Consider the following 13,350-nt stretch of genomic DNA (forward strand, 5'->3'; position numbering starts at 1 on the left):
CTGCTTTGGGGATCAAGGTGATGCTTGCTTCCAGGAATGAATTTGAGAGTATTGCTTCCCTTTCCATTTCATTGAAGAGTTTAAAGAGTAGTGGCAGCAGTTCCTCTCTAAATGTCTTGTAGAATTCAGCAGTGAAGCCATCGGGGCCTGGGATTTTCTTAGTTGATAAGTTTTTAATTACATTTTCAATTTCATTGGTTGATATTGGGTTGTCCAGAATTTTTAGGTCTTCTTTGTTCAACTTTGGTAATTCATATGTATCTAGGAATCTGTCCATTTCTTCTGTGTTTTCCATCTTATTGGCATATAGGTTCTGGAAGTAGGTATTGATGATCATCTGGATTTCTGCTGGGTCTGTTGTAATTTCACCCTTTTCATTCCTAATTGCATGGATTTGGGCCTTTTCTTTCCTTTTTCTGACAAGGTTGGCTAAAGGTTTGTTAATTTTGTTGATTCTTTTGAAGAACCAACTGTTGGTTTCATTGATTTTTTGTATTGTTCTCTTGGTCTCCATTGCACTGATTTCTGTTCTGATCTTTATAATTTCCTCCCTTGTATGAGCTTTGGGATTGTCCTGCTCTTCTTTTTCTAGAAGCTTGAGGTTCAGCATCAGGTTGTTTAATTGGGCTCGTTCTGTTTTCCTAATATGCGTATTCACTGCTATGAATTTCCCTCATAAGACTGCTTTCATTGTGTCCCATAGATTCCGGTATGTTGTACTGTCATTGTCATTTAATTGAAGGAACTGTCTGATTTCTTCTTTAATTTCCTCTGTGACCCATTGATTATTCAGAAGTGTGTTGTTCAATTTCCACGTGTTTATGAAATTTTTTGAGCTTCTTTTGCTATAGATCTCCAATTTCATTGCACTATGGTCTGATAATATATAGGGGATAACTTCAATTCCTTTGCACTTACTTAAACATGTTCTATGTGTGAGTATGTGGTCTATTTTGGAGAATGACCCATGTGCAGCTGAGAAGAATGTGTATTCTGATTTTGTGGGGTGGAAGACTCTGTAAACATCTGTTAAGTTCATTTGTTCAAGATTTTGATTGAGTTCTAGTATTTCATTACTTATTTTTAGTCTAGTTGATCTATCTATTTGTGACAGTGGGGTGTTGAGGTCCCCCACTACATTTGTATTAGTGCATATATGACTTTTCATGTCCATTAGTATTTGTTTTATATAGTTGGGTGCACTAGTGTTTGGTGCACAGATATTTATGATTGTCATCTCTTCCTCTTGAATTCTTCCCTTTACAAGGATGTAGTGTCCTTCTTCATCTCTCTTAATCAGTGTTGGTTTGAAATCTACTTGATCTGCCAAGAGGATAGCTACTCCTGCTTTTTTTCAGGTTCCTGTCACATGCAGTATTGTTTTCCACCCTTTAACTTTCAGTCTATGAGTTTCCTTTTGAATTAAGTGTGTTTCTTGTATGCAGCATATTGTTGGATTTTGCTTCTTGACCCATTCTGCCAGTCTATTTCTTTTGATTGGGGAATTGAGACCATTAACACTGATGGTTATAACTGAAATGTATTGATTTGTCATTGCCATGACTTTTTCTTTTTGTTGGGTCCTCCCCATTTACATTTAATTTCTTGTCATGCCAGATGGGTTCATTCTGCTTTGCTTCCTGGGGTTGTGATCTTCAATGTCTGTTCCTATTGTGTAAAATTCTTTGGAGTGCTGGTTTGGTATTCACGAAGTTCCTAAGGTGCTCTTTGTCATGAAAGTATCTTATTTCTCCATCCATTTTGAAAGATAGTTTTGCAGGGTACATCAATCTGGGTTGGAGGCTGTTTTCTTTTAGGGCTTGGAATATGTCACTCCAAGCTCTTCTTGCCTTGATGGTTTGTGCTGAGAAGTCTGCTGTGATTCTGATGGGTTTTCCTTTGTATGTGATTTGTTTCTTTTCTCTGACTGCTTGGAGAACTTTGTTCTTCTGTTGTGTTTCTGGAATCTTAACCATTATACGCCTATGTGTAGATTTTTTTTGATCAAGGCTATTTGGAGTCCTATATGCCTCACTTATATGTAGGTCAAGCTCTTTTCCCCTGCTTGGGAAGTTTTCTGCCATTATTTCTGTGAAGAGATTTTTTTATGTCATCTGCACTCTCTCCTGTTTCTTCATTGAGCCCCATCAGTCTTATGTTATTTTTTTTTTTTGCATCATCTAGCAGCTGCTGAATTGATTTCTCATGTTCCCTTATAATTTTGAAGCAATTTTTCTTTTCCTGGTCACTAATTGCAATCTTATCTTCTATATGTGAAATTCTGTCCTCACATTGGCTCATTCTGCTGTGTAGACTTTCAGTGGAGTTTTTCATGTCCTGGAAATCTATTTGCATCTGTTTTATGGATTCCATTTGTTTCCTATGTTGGGATTCCATCATGTTCCTCAGCTCCTCTCTAGATTTATTAATCATGTCTTGCGCTAGGGGCACAATTTCTCCTGTTATCTGAGAAATTATTTCTGATTTCATTTTTTCCAGATCCCCTTTTGTTGCCAGTTCAGTGGGTCCAGGTGGTTGAGTATCAGAGGGTTCCATCTCATTTCCCTTTGGGGTTGCTGTAGGTGATCTGGAAGTCTGGTTTTGAGACTTATTTACATGTTTTCTCATTTCGACTGGGGCGGGGGGGGCGGCTGTTAGCGCCTGCACGGATTACCTCCTCTGAGCTGGGTGAGGTGGGACAGGGGCCGGGAGCAGCGGTAGGGATGGTGATCCAAAAGCCCTTTCCTGTGGGCTGGGAGCAGCCGGAGGGATGGTGGCCGGGAAACCCCTTCCTCTGGACCAGGAGCAGTGGGACAGAAGGTGACCCAAAAGCCCTTTCCTCTGGGCTGGGAGCAGCGGGAGGGATGATGATTGGGAAGCCCCTTCCTCTGGACCAGGAGCAGTGGGACAATGGCTCAGAAGCCCCTACCTCTGGGCCGGGAACAGTGGGACTCAGTACCTTGGTCTGGTGGTCTGGTGTCCTCTGCGTCTTTGTAGTGTGGAATCAGGTGGCTGCCTGTCTGCAGCGGGGTGATTTGGTGTCTTCCGTGCGACTCAGGACCTCGGTAGAGCGTGCACGGACCTGCCTGTCTGCAGCGGGGTGATTCGGTGTCTTCCACGTGACTCCTAAGGTTAATGTTTTTAGATTAAATGAGATCATGAATAATTGTTCTTTCTCCACCTGGCTTATTTTATTTTACATAATGATCTCCAAGTCCATTTGTGGCAAATAATAGAATTTCATATTTTTATATCTACACACTATCCTCTAGTATTTATGTACCTCATATCCTTTATCTATTCGTTGGTCAGTGGATACTTAGCTTGTTCCATTGCTTGGCTGTTGTTAACAAGGGCTATAGTGAACATGAAAGTGCAGATGTCTCTTCAAAATACTGGTTCCATTGGGCTGGGGATTTAGCTCAGTGGTTTCACTGCCTGCTGCGCAAGAGCAAGGACCTGAGTTCGATCTCCAGTACCAAAAAAAAAAAAAAAATACTGGTTCCATTTCATTTGGATATATACCTGGATCATGTATAAATTCTTCATATAATGTACAGGACATATATACTTAAAGGAGAAAAGCAAGATGTAGAATCATGTATAGTATGCTATCTTTTATGTAATACAGGCTGAGGGACATAATTATTCATATTTGCCTATATTTTACAATGAAAGCAATAATAGTTTAAGAGCAAATGAAAATGTTTTCCTATATGGGAAAGGAGTATAAGAGAATTAGAAGCAAATGGAAGCTGAAATTCTCTGGATGTACCTGTTTTATAGCTTTGACATTGGAAGCACATACATGTTTCATGAAATAAATAAAATTAGATCAAAAGAAAATATCTCTAAAAAACCAAACACAAAACAAAACAAATGAGCCTAACTGGGTATCGAGTTGGTGACTAAGCCAAACAGAGAATTATTAAAGTGACTTTAAAATATAGTAATCTGGCTGAATATTTCAAATAAGACCCATGCTAAATAAACTGCAAAGAAATCTTAAATTGCTTACTTCAGTAATCATAGTATGGTAGTGATATTAACAACATTATTTTGAAATGATTACATATCAGAATAAAATTAATAATCATATTTATGAAAGTAAAAATTTGTAGCATAAGAAAAAAGATACAAGTATACAACTTGAAAAGTTAAGCCAAACCCTGTAATCTGCTATTTTAATCTAAATATTCATATTGACTCATAAAGCATTGTTGTATTTCAAAAGAAATACATACATATTTCCTTGCTCTGTCCTCTGAAAGGACTTAGCATCAGTACTAATCAATAGCACTCCCTGCCCCCAGACTGTGAACTGTAATCCCCAACTCCCAGTCAACAGAGAGAGGCCTGAAGGTCTGAAGTAGGAAATAAACAGGCAGGTCTATAACATCTTGTCAAACTAGAAGGCAAGGACACTAAACAGCCACAGTCCCCAGCCTTCTTGTCACCAGGCACCAATTTCATGGAGCACAACTTTTCCATGGACCAGGGGTGGGGTGGGCTGGCTTTGGGATTGATTCAAGTGCAATACATTTTTGTGCATTTTATTTCTGGTTTTGTTATATGAGATTCTCATAAGGAACTCACAACCCAGATCGCTCACATGCTCAGTTCACAGTGGGACTCATGCTTTTATGAGAATCTAAGGCTGTTGCTGGACAGGAAGCAGAACTTAAGTGGTAATTTGAGCCATGGGAGGGACTGTTAAGTGGGTTGGGGACCTTTGCTGTACAGAACTACTGGAGTCCTGATGAAAGACTACAGAGCCAAATCGAAAGGGCTCACTGGCCAGAGATGAAATAATTTGAGCATCAAAAAGTCTAAGGACTGAAGTGGAATAAAATACATGAAATATAATTAAAAATGGCCACAGGCTCTGAGCATCATTGTGTGTTCCTGCTGGGTGTGAAAAGAATGTGAGGCCTTTTCTACTCTAGCAGGCCACCTGCTAGAGCTCTATAGGAGCAACCTTGGGGAGGATGGGCAATGTCATACTGCAGGACAAAAGCGAATTCCCCATCTCCCAAAATCAGTGTTTCCAGCTTCTCTCCATCCCCACTGAGTGTATACCATTCACCCAGGCAAAGCCACACTGTCCTTGTGTGGCTTGGGATACAAAGGAAGCAATGTGAACCAGAGGCTCTTGGTGCTCGCTGTCCCATGTGTGATAAGGTTCCTCATCTCTGACTTGGGAGTTGGAAGTCTTCTGCTATAATCTTGAAACTGGCAGGCTAATGTGGTAGCTTTTAGTAAGATAACATCCCACACTTTAACACCCATCATCTTTGTGTCCTTTGGCAGTTATTGGGGAACAAGTTCACTGTTTTAAAAATTAGCAAAAGGCAAGCATTTATCTGCAATTCCTGCACAAACTATTTCAGGGTAACCAAGTAGTTGTAGCAAAGAATTCTATAGAAGAATTTTAGCTAATAAATTCAGAAAGGGGTACATATTGAAAATCACTGTTTTGCACACAGTACTGTAATCATGGATTGATGCAGTATTCATCCCTGGCTACCTTTAAAAGCTACTACTACTACTACTACTACTACTACTGTACTACTATTATATTGCTACTACTGCTGCTACTGATCTGTTGCTGCAAAACGACAAAGAATGTCTCACAAAAACAGACATTTGGTCTTATGTGATAAAATAAATAAACAATATCATCTATGAATATGTTCTTATAGAAAATTGATCATGAATTGGATTAAACCTCCAGTTTTAACTACCATTGACAAGAGAGGCAAGGAAGAGAGGAACATGTGAAAGGTACCAAAACGGTACAATCAACAATGTTCACAATATGAAAACTTCTGCTGGATGCTTGGCTTGGTTTCTTCAACAAATAAATGGCCAGGGGGGAAAATGATAGTCTTAAGGAGTCTTGAGACATGTCCACCAAATGAAACCAATGTGTGAACTTTGTTTAGATCCCAATTTCAAGAAACCATCTGTAAAAAACCCATGACACAGCTAGGGAATTTAAACATGGTGGAATATTTGATGACATTAAGGAATGATAGCTTTAGGTGTTTCAATGACATGTGGTTTTGTTTTTGAAGACAGAATCTTTACTTCTTAGAGACACAGAAGTATTCACAGATGAAATGATAGTCTGGAATTTGCCTTACAATAATCCAGTGGCCAGGGGCAAGGGAAGGAGTGAGAATGGGAATTGGAGATGAAACAGGCTTGGGCATATGTTAATAATTATTAAAGCTGATCATAGACACACTGAAGATTTGTTTTATGATTTTCTCTACTCTTATGTTTGAGCTTCTCCACACTGAAAAGGTATTTTTAAGCAAAATAGTACTATTCCTGGGCTTCTTGAGTAAGGTGCCTAATGAAATCCAATTATGTAGTAATTATATATTTGAGACAATTAAACAGTATATATGTCTGAGAAGGAATTAATCCTACTGAAGCAAAGCTGACTGCCTAAAGGTTGTGGGCATTCTATTCTTAAACAACATTTGGGAACATTTTGTCATCACTCATACCTAAATAGATGGCCTGCTTTTAATTTACTTTCTGGAAAATTATTAGTATCAAAGATAAAAACACTATTACTATCAATCATATGAAAGAGATCAGATTTTTGCAAGTGAAAAAGTTGAGACTTATAAAGATTGCAACCCACTGGATGGGAGATAAGTGGTTAGAGTTCCTCTCAGAAGCTGTTGTGGCTTCCTTAGGCCCCTCTCTGAATCCCCTAGCTTCCTTCACTGCCTTTCAGCCTGCACTGTGGTCCTGCCATAGGGCACTTCTGAGCCTAGCTTTCCTTATGCTGGTCCTTCCCCTTCTTCCTCCTTTTGCCCCAAGCTCTCTCCATCTCATTCCTCTGGCCTGTAGTCATGGCAGGTGGCATAGTGTGGGAAGGGGGCATACTACTGGCCCTGCTGTAAATCTGCCTATGAGGAGCAGCTCAAGTCTTCCCAGGTCACCAAAGGGCTGTGATCTCTGACCCAATCCTCCCTGGGAGTTTTCCCCTCCATCCTCACTTTTCCTCCCCTGGGTCTCCAAGAGGCCTGCCTTTGCCAAACCTATCTGGGAAGGCAGGGTCCAGGTGCTGTGACCTGCTGGCCTCCTGGGGAATCTGGCCAGGCTGGAACCCACCACCTAGGCCCTTCCAGTGAGGAGGTGCCCATGGAAGAGAAAGGGGGCAGAGGGAAATGTTGGTACTGGAGAGCATGTGGTAGGACCAAAAGCCTGGACTTACATGCCCCAAAAGAGGGCACAGTTAGCCAGCACTTGAAAAGGTGAAAAGATGAATCCAAAACATAGCGAGATGAATCCAAACATAGCAAGTGGCCAGCCAGCATTCATTCAAATACCTCGTTAGTGTACCAGGGCAGGGGCAGGGAGTTCAGGAATCTTGGGCTGATGAGGAAAAAGAACAGCCCGGGAAGTGAGTCAATCAGTTACTGATTCATTCATTCAGAAAATAGGATCTGGGGCCAGGCAAAATGGTACCATATACACTTGTAGTCCCAGCTACTTGGGAGGCTGAGACAGGGGGATGGTTTGTGCCCAACTCAGTGAGATCCCTGTTTCAAAAATAAGACAAAACAAAACCAGAGCCTACAGATAGTGACTGAGCAACTGGGATCTACAATACCTGAGACATGCCCCTACAGCAGTTCCTTATTTAAAAGATGTCCTAGTTTGATGTTTGAAGGACCCTCTCCCCCATCTGAGCATAGGCCTAAGAAATCAACATTAGAAGCCAGTCCCAGCACCCAGAAGGAAGCTCGCTGCCTCCATCCGAGGTTCCTAGGGCAGAGAAGCTCAGCCACCCCAGAACCTGGAAGGAAGCTCCCCGCCTCCATCCCAGGCTCCTAGGGCAGAGAAGGTGAGCCTGTCCCAGCACCTGGAAGGAAGCTCCCTGCCTCCATCCCAGGCTCCTAGGGCAGAGAAACTCAGCTGGTCCCAGCACCTGGAAGGAAGCTCCCCCACTGCCATCCCGGGCTCCTAGGGCAGAGAAGGTGAGCTAGTCCCAGCACCTGGAAGGAAGCTCCCCCACCACCATCCCAAGCTCCTAGGGCAGAGAAGCTGAGCCGGTCCCAAAATCAGGAAGGAAGCTCCCCCACTACCATCCTAGGCTCCTAGGGCAGAGAAGGTGAGCCATGTGGGTGCCAGAAGCACCGCCCCACCCTGTAGAAATGAGAAAACACATAAACAAGCCTCAAAAACAGACTTCCAGATCACCTAAAGCAACCCCAAAGGGAAATGAGATGGGACAATCTGATACTCAACCACCTGGACTCTCTGAACTGGCAACGAAAGAGGATCTGGGAAAAATGAAATCAGAAATAATTACTCAGATAACAGCAAAGATTTTGCTCATGGTGCAAGACATGATTAATAAATCTAGAGAGAACACAGATTAAAAAAATAGAGGATCTGAGGAACATGATGGAATCCCAACATAGGAAACAAATGGAATCCATAAAACAGATGCAAATAGATTTCCAGGAGATGAAAAACTCTATCGAAAGTCTGCGCAGCAGAATGAACCAATATGAGGATAGAATTTCACATACAGAAGATAAGACTGCAATTAGTGAGGAGGAAAAGAAAAATTTCTTTAAAATTGTAAGGGAACACGTGAAATCAATCCAGCAGCTGCTAGATGATGCAAAGAAGAATAACATAAGACTGATTGGAGTCAATGAAGAAAGAGGAGAGAGTGCAGATGACATAAAAAAACTGTTCACAGAAGTGATGGCAGAAAACTTCCCAAGGAAGGGAAAAGAACTTGACATACAGAGAAGTGAGGCATATAGGACTCCAGTTAGCCTTAATCAAAAAAAATCTACACATAAGCATATAATAGTTAGGATTCCAGAAATCCAACAGAAGAACAAAATTCTACAAGCAGTGAGAGAAAAGAAACAAATCACATACAAAGGAAAGCCCATCAGAATCACAGCAGACTTCTCAATGCAAACCCTCAAGGCAAGAAGAGCTCAGAGTGACGTATTTCAAGCCCGAAAGGAAAACAGCCTCCAACCCAGATTGATGTACCCTGCAAAACTATCTTTCAAAATTGATGGAGAAATAAGATACTTTCATGATAAAAAGCACCTCAGGAACTTCATGAATACCAAACCAGCACTCCAAAAAATTTTAGACAATACCCTAGGAAAAGACAATGAGGATCACAACCCCAGGAAACCCAGCAGAATGAATCCATTGAGTGTGACAAATTAAACGCGAAGGGGGAGAATCCAACAAAAAGAAAAAGTCATGACAAGGCTTTTAAAACTTTTAACTTCGTCTCCCTAAAGAGTGTATAATTCAATCTTATTATTGTACTGATTAGTATTTTTCTGATTCTAGGGTTGCACACCATTCCTTGTGCTATACTGGCTATTTATCATCTTCTTATGTCTACATTTTAATTGGATTGTCTATTAATGAGCTCTAAGAATTCTTTATATATTCTGGTCATAGGTTATATTCATTGTAAATATGGTCTGTTTAAGAACTACTTTTCATTTTAATGATGTCATTTAAAGTTCTAAATTTTGATGGAATCTCATTTATCAATGTTTTTCTTTTACATCATGTTTTTTGTATCCTAGGTAGTTCTTGCCTACCCTGAATTCATAAATATTTTCCCTTATAATTTCTTCTTAAAGTTTTATACTTTTAGGCTTTCTTATTTAGGTTCATAGATCCCTTCAAGTTATTTTCATGTATGAAAAAAAGGGTTAAGGTTAATGTTTTATATACGGATACCAGGTGTTCTAGTGCCGTTTGCTGAAAACACTATCACTTCCTCAGCTCTTGAATTGAGTTTATATTCTATAAAATCCTAATGTTAAATAATCTTTCAAAACTCAGTGGACCATATATATATGGTTCTATTACTAGATTCGCTGTTTTATTCCAATGATCTACATGTCTTTCCTTACACCAACACTGCCTTGATTACTGTAGCTTTAGAAGAAGTCTTAAAATTAGGTACTAAACATATTCCAACACTGTTTTTGTTTTTAACTTTTCTAGGTCCTTTGTACTCCTACATAACTTTTAAATTTCAAAATCCAGTTCTTCATTTATAGCAAGTATACACAGACCTGAATTTTCATATATACCTTGTGTTTTCTAATGCTGCTAAATTCAAGTACAAGTTCTAGGGGCTCCTAGAGATTTCTTAGTATTTTCTCTGTAGATGATCATTTCATGTACATATAAAGATTTTGCTTCTGCCGTGCCAATCCTATCTTAGTTTTGTCATTTTATTGCCAGACTATTTTGGTGGGGACTAGGTTTCAAAGTTTAATGGACAGATAAAGAGTAAGCATATCTGCCCTTGTTCCCCACCTTAAGGAGAAAGCATAGTATCTTCCCCATTTATATAAGGCATTCTCACTGGAAGTATGGAGTACATGTCTTTAATCTGTTGAGAAGTTTCTGTTCTACTCCTAGTCTCCTGACAGCTTTTACCATGAACAGCTGTAGAATTTAGTCCAATACTTTTTCTCCAACTAGTAACAGGATCATATGGCTTTTTTCTTTCCTCTGTTAAAACGATGGCTTTTGGGGGTGGATCTTCCAATGCTGAACCAACTCTGCCATCCCTATAACAAAATCACTTTCTACATACTGCCAGACCTGATTTCCAATAGTTTGTTTTGTTAAATAAATTTCTATCTATGTTCATACTTTTTTCTTCTATTATCTTTATCCAGTTTTAGGATTAGCACAATTTTGAGTTCCTAAAATGAGGGGAGAAGTGTTCCTTCTTTTTTCTGCTTTAAATGTTTGATATAATCTATCAGTTAAAATGTTTATGAGCCTGCTGTTGTCATATAGGTAGATTTTCAAGCTAGGAATATACTTTCCTTAATAGGTGCTATTCAAATTTTATATTTCCTCCAGAGTTAGTTTCATTAATTTGTCTTCCAAGGTACTTCTTAAAAGTTGTCAAATTTATTTCAAGAAAGATTTTTGTAATATGCTTTCTTTATCCTTTTAAATTCTGTAAAATCTGTGGTAATGTCTCCTAGATCTTGATATTGTAATTTAAAAAATGTATAACTGATATTGTGTAACAGGAAGAAAAGGTCTAAAAAAGCAGGGGAATTGGGAAGGGTAGGGGAAGGGAAAAAAGGGAAAGGAAAAAATATGAGAAGAGGAAAAAATGGAAACAAGGTCTTTGCAAATAGGGAAGGGTGGAGGGGGTGAAGGGAGGGCAAGGGAAGGGGAAAAAAATAAGAGCCAAGAGACTCATGTAATGGTACAAGATCCCAATGATGAATTTAACTGTATTTTATACCAAAAATGTACCAATAAACAATGGGGGAAAAAAAAGAAATCAACATTAGAGCTCCATGCTCCTAAGAGATGGATCTAAGGGCTACATGCCTTGCAGGAAGCTGCCTGTAAGTGATTAAAGGTTTCCAACAGGGCTGATAACAGGGCTATAAACTCGCCCACTCCAGCTCCTACCCAGAGAAGTTTGTTTGGAAGCACAGTGAGATCAGGTCAGGAATAAGAAAGGAAGCACTTCCCCAGACTCTTGCCTGTAACCTCCAGCATCTGGGTCAGCCTTCCTCTGCAAAGAAGAGCCCTCAAACAGAAAGTCTCCCCTAGATGCGGGACACATGGAGTACAAAGGTTGGCAGAACACTGTCCCAAGAGGCTCTCATGGCCCTGCTCCCTGCATCTTGGCTGGACTCCCCACTGCTATGGGAGCATCAGCAGGAAGAACAAGGGGTAGAGGAATATCAGGTTCCCAAGAAGAGCCTCTGTGAGTCCATCCATCACCAACTGTGAGCTTCCAGTGTATCTCTGACCTCCCCCTGTTTCTGGCGTCTCTGGGGCAGAGTGGCAGCATAGCCCAGGAGTCAGTCTGAAAACAGGACAGGCCAAAAGCTCAAGCATTTTTGTCAAACCAGCAAATGTGTACACCAAGTACCATGCTAACTCCGTGGAGCAATCCCCCCCCACACACACTGGATCCTTCACTTACTCAGGCCATTCAGCTTCCGTCATCTATGACAGTGTCACATGTGTCTTATAATGCACTCCTGGACTCTGCTGCCATATATGATCTGCCCCAGAGGCACAAGTGACAAGTGGACTCAATAGAGAAGAAAGGAGTAGATGGTGTTCATGGCCTTGGGAGACTTCCAGGAAGTGCCTGCTCACTTGACCCTTGGTTCCATAGCTGGCAACCATTAGATGGCACCTGGTAGACCTCAGAGTGAAATCTGCTAGCAAGATTTCCAAAGAAAAAAGCCCAAAGTACTGAAATTCCTTATCCTGGAGAGAGAGGCTACCTGGAGACTGGAGTAAGCTTTCCCAAGATGCACTCTGCTTCCATCCAGAAACATGAAGAGCTAAGGCCTCAGATGTTAAATACCTAATGAATGGAAAATTTAAAAATCCATTAAATATTATCAAGAGATATAAAATACTTAGAAATAATTTGAACAAAATATCACTGAAAAGTATGAGATTATTAAGAGACATTAAAGAGAATGGAAAAATGAAAAGATGAAGAGATACAGCACATTCATGGATTACAAGACCCTATATAATTAAGACATCAACTCTTTCTCAATTTGACATACAATCCCAATCAAAATTCTAACAGGCTTCAGATCTCAGTGAGCAGCAGTGTGGACCAGAGCAGTGTGGCTTCAGGCAAGTCCAGCCAGGGACTTACCCCAACCCCAGCCACTTGGGCACACAGGCCCAAGCCAAGGGCCTGCCTGGAAAGGAGCTGCACAGGCTCGTCAGAGGCTCACCCCAGTACCATCAGTAAGTGCTTGGAGACCCTAGCCAGAAACTTGCTCACACAATAGGAACTGGGGTGCACAGCCCCCAGCCAAAGGACCTCCCAGACAACATCTATGTAGAGGGGCAGGCCCTAGCCAGAGGCACACCTAGATATCATCCAAGTGTGCACAGGCCTCAGCCAGAAGCCCACCCATTCAACAGGTCAGTTAAGGGATCCAGAAGGCAACCATTTTGAACCCAGGAATTGGTGTACTGGTGAGCAGCAGAGAAAAGGCCTCTCGGTGGCTTGCTGAGAACTGAAGACCACTAGGTGAGCAAAAAGTTGCCTCAACAAAGGCACAGCGGGCTGCATCTGTTGAAATGAGAAGACAGGTAAACAAGTTTCAAAATCAGATTTCCATATCACCTAAAGCAACCACAAAGAGCAATGAGATGGGACAATCTGATACTCAACCACCTAGACTCCCTGAACTAGCAACAAAAGAGGATCTGGAAAAAATGAAATCAGAACTAATTCCTCAGATAACAACAGAGATTGTGCCCATAGTGCGAGACATGATTAATAAATCTAGAGAG

General features: G+C 40.8%; 1 long non-coding RNA gene across 1 annotated transcript; it reads right to left on the reverse strand.

The window, feature by feature from the left end:
* Positions 1-2,918: 2,918 nt before the first annotated feature.
* LOC147825242 (uncharacterized) lies at positions 2,919-13,122 on the reverse strand. The gene is made up of 3 exons (XR_015440758.1): positions 12,921-13,122; positions 12,312-12,394; positions 2,919-3,126 (listed from the first exon to the last, which is right to left on the reverse strand). It is a non-coding gene; the product is annotated as an uncharacterized LOC147825242 (long non-coding RNA).
* Between the last annotated feature and the right edge of the window lie 228 nt (positions 13,123-13,350).

The sequence above is a fragment of the Heterocephalus glaber genome, unplaced genomic scaffold (assembly GCF_053883595.1).
Source record: "Heterocephalus glaber isolate CG9 unplaced genomic scaffold, H.glaber_assembly_v1.0 deba00001504, whole genome shotgun sequence".
Classification (NCBI taxonomy): Eukaryota; Metazoa; Chordata; class Mammalia; order Rodentia; family Bathyergidae; genus Heterocephalus; species Heterocephalus glaber.